Source organism: Pelodiscus sinensis, chromosome 31 (assembly GCF_049634645.1).
Source record: "Pelodiscus sinensis isolate JC-2024 chromosome 31, ASM4963464v1, whole genome shotgun sequence".
NCBI lineage: Eukaryota > Metazoa > Chordata > Testudines > Trionychidae > Pelodiscus > Pelodiscus sinensis.
Genome location: NC_134741.1, coordinates 1,373,091 through 1,376,801, shown reverse-complemented (window position 1 = coordinate 1,376,801; position 3,711 = coordinate 1,373,091). Strand labels below are relative to the sequence as shown.

Genomic DNA, 3,711 nt, shown 5'->3' with positions numbered 1-3,711 from the left:
CACAGGGGCCTGAAGTTTTGTTTTTGCTGCTTCCCCTGATGCCCTCTGCCTATTGCCTCCTGGCCTCTGCTAACCCATACATTGGGTGTGGAGCTATTGCCTTGGGTGTAGGAACAGTCTGAGAGCGAGCAGCACAAGTGAGAGGCTAGACCAAGATTCACTCAATTGGTTTTTTTTTTTTTTGGATCTGCCCCTCCTGCACCCCTAGAGACATTGAAACCAAAAAAAGATGCATGAGAAGAACCCAACTATTTTACTTTTGCTGTGACATAAATGGATCTAACTCAGGGGTCCTTCTGCATGGGAAGCATCTGAGACAACCCCTGTGCTCCTGGGTTCTTCTGTCCCTCACCTGCGATGCCATCCACTTGGGGGAGCACTTAGGGTTTGGGAGGAGCGTTGGAAGAAGGAAACCACAAGCCTGGAGTGGGTGCAGAGGCTTCTGTGACTGGCACTAGCAAGGCAGGGCTCTGACTCCAATAGTTGGGACAGGAGAGCCAGCACCACATACCCTTGTGATTCCCTGGGAGTGTCAGTGCCTAGAGACACTCCGAGAGATGCAGATGTAGACACGTGAAATTGTAAATGCAGCTGGGATTTAAATATCCTGCACTTCATTTGCATAATCGCAGACCGGTGCTATTTCAAAATACTTTATTTTGAAATACAAAACGCTGTTTAGATACGCTTATTTTGGGGAAAAAACCCTTCTTGAGAAATAACCCTTAAACCTCATTTTATAAGGAGTAAGGATGATTTAGAAAGAAGGGTTTTCTTTTTAAATAACTGTGTCTAGACAGTGCCTGTTATTTCAAAATAGGGTATTTCAAAATAGCAGCCAGACGTGATTATGCAAATCCCTGCTTCATTTGCAATTTCACTCAGCTGAATTTGCATTTCTCTCTCAAAAGAGGAATGACATGTTGACATACCCTCACACAGGGGAGACGCAGAGATCAGAATTTTCCTGCCTCCCTCAGCTTGTCTGGCTACTTTGCCCCATTTCCTGCCTCCCTGCCTAAGCTGACCCAATGGCTGAAAGGGACAGTAGCTGCTGATGGGTAAGGGGTGGGGGGAGAAGATGGGCAACAAGACCCTGGAAGCAAGTAGGACCAAGGTCCAATTCTCTCTGTGCCACTTGGCCTTAGATCCTGGCCACCCGCCACCCAGCATTCACTCTGATGAGGCCATAATACATGGAGGGGGAATTTTGAGTGACAGCCTCCTCTGAGCTGGAATCCCAGCTCCCACAGGGTTCACTGGAAGAGGACAGACCAGTAGGGACTGAAAACCACTACTCTGGGTGAGGTTTGAATTCACAACCTCAGCATGTCTCCTATGAGCACTGCCTTACAAGTACTGCACACTGACCCCATTGCACCACTGGAGCAGATGTTCTGCAGTTTTCTCCTAAGTCCTTAAATTGAGAAAGGGAAGAAACACATTGTAGAATTGAGTCAGGGGGCAGGAAGATCAATTCTCAAGGATTTGCACAAGCCAACATTTCCCCAGCAGGTGTTTCAGTATTTTGAACTCAGATTGTAGGATTCAGAAGCCTGAACCCTGCCCCTTACAGTATGGGACCATTACACTGCTATGTGCTTGAGGTTCTGAGCTGGTAGCTGATACGCTGCTCTCCTTGCTTTTTCCATTTAGCTGCTTCACCTCTCCAGACCCTGCCCCATCTGTATATGGCCTCATGGGAATGAGCTGGCTTTCTCTCCAGCAGAGGAAGGAGAAACATTGCCATGTACCTCTTACTTAGCTGGCTGGCCCCAGATAAGGACACATGAGATTATCCAAATACATACCCACCAGCCCATAGCCACTGTTCCATATCTAGGGCCAGCACTGGATGGGCATTAGTCAAAGAGGCAGCAACTCACAGGAAGAAATCGGGGGTGGGGCTAATCAGATGATCTTGATTTGTCAATGCCAAGCTGTGGCCAAATTGGGTGAGGTAATGATCAAACACAGGAGTAAGACCATGTTAGCAGATAGGTTCCTGTCACATGTTGACATATGCCAAAGCCTGGGATTGAACCAGTGACCTTTAGAGCTTCAGTCTAATGCTCTTTCAACTGAACTACTTTGGCTGCTGACTTCTCTGGCTTGTAATTCTCTGTCTGGGATGTTTGGCAGCCGTGCTGCACAAAATAGACATCGTCATGTCCTGCCCAGGAAGGCAAGACTGGCCTTTCCACAGCGCCCCTCCCCCACAGCCAGAGCCAAGGTTCCCTCTAAGCCAGGCCTGGGCAATATAGGGCCAGCGGGCTGGATCCAGCCCACGAAGCCACCCAACATGGCTTCAAGAAGCCTTAGGCAGATTTCCTGCTTGCCCTGCCCCCACGCACAGCTGAGAGAAGGGGCTGCTGAGCCCTTTGTGTCTCTCAGCTGTAGAGGAAAAGGCTTCATACCTGGTCCATGCTTGTTTGTGGCCAATGGGAGCTGACTGCTTGAAGCCCTGGCCAGTCCCCACAAGCTCTTATTTACCCAGGGGTATGACCTGTGCCGCTTGTGCAGGGAAGGAGCTGCCTGAGAAATGTGCTTGGCTCCTGGGAGTGTCTCCCAGTCAGAGCCTGTCTCTGGCAACCCAGCCCCTTCCTTCGCTCAGCCCACTGGCACTCCTCATGATGGGAAAAGGGCAAAAACCAAAAAGATTTTGTGATCACAGATGAAGCTGGTTTCCATGACTAAGAATCAAACCCAGGCTACATCAGTGAAAGTGCTGACTCCTAGCCACTAGACCACCAGGGAGACAAGTACTTAAGCTGTTTGCTCAACTACAGTAGCTCTTCTCAGGACACTTCTGTCCCCTTCAGGACATGGGTCCATTCTGGGAGACGCCGGCGTATTTTGTAGCTCCAGGCTCTGCCAGAAGATGGCTCCCAGCACTTTCCCCCTGACCGCACTCTCAGGGCTGGAAACGTGGGCCTGCCCCTGTGCATCGTGGAGGATGCTGCCTGCCTTTTGCTCCCTGGGCTGATGAAGCCCTACACAGGACAGCCCTAAAGCAAGGAACATTTCCCAGGACAATTTAAAAGAGCACTTAGAGGGGGCACCCATTAGTGCCAGAGGAGCAAGAGTAGGAGTCTGGCAGCTGTTGGGACCACACATGAGGGCATCAGGGGAAGCAGCAAGCTCTGGCCAGGGTTTAAGTTCTAGGGCCCATTCCATCCCAGCCACCTACTCAGGAAGCCTGCAGATAAGGAAGCCAAAGCACATGAAGTGGGAGGGTTTTGCAGTAACCAGCCCAGCTCCAGCAAGTCCCACTGAGATCTGAACTCACACTGCAGGATTCAGAGTCCTAAGTCCTGCTCCTTACATCATGGGACCTACCCCAACCACCTGTAACTCAATTAGGGTGAACTGGAGCCCCGGCTCATGCCCCCCTGGGACCAGCTTTGCTTGTTTTCCTTCAACCCAGAGCCCCCTTCTTCTCCTGGGATGCAAGGAGCTTCCCTGGGATGCCCTGAGACAGGCACAGGGCTCTGCCTCCCCACAGCCAGCCCCACCCCACAGGATTTGGCAGAACAAAAGGAGGCTCTGCTCACCCCACTGAATCCCACTGAGGCATTGAGCTTTTGCCCTGCCCCCCTCAGATTGGCTTCCCTCCTCTGCCCCATTCCTGTCTCATGCCCTCCTTGGGCCAGACACATAAGGAAGGCAGCAGGAAGAGCCGGCCCCATTTGCCAGCCTCCCAGGGCAGGA

At 51.3% G+C, this 3,711-nt stretch overlaps 1 non-coding gene across 1 annotated transcript; it reads right to left on the bottom strand.

Annotated features, from left to right (window-relative positions):
• Nucleotides 1-2,023: 2,023 nt before the first annotated feature.
• Nucleotides 2,024-2,096, bottom strand: TRNAF-GAA (transfer RNA phenylalanine (anticodon GAA)). Its single transcript has one exon. It is a non-coding gene; the product is annotated as a tRNA-Phe (tRNA).
• Nucleotides 2,097-3,711: the final 1,615 nt, after the last annotated feature.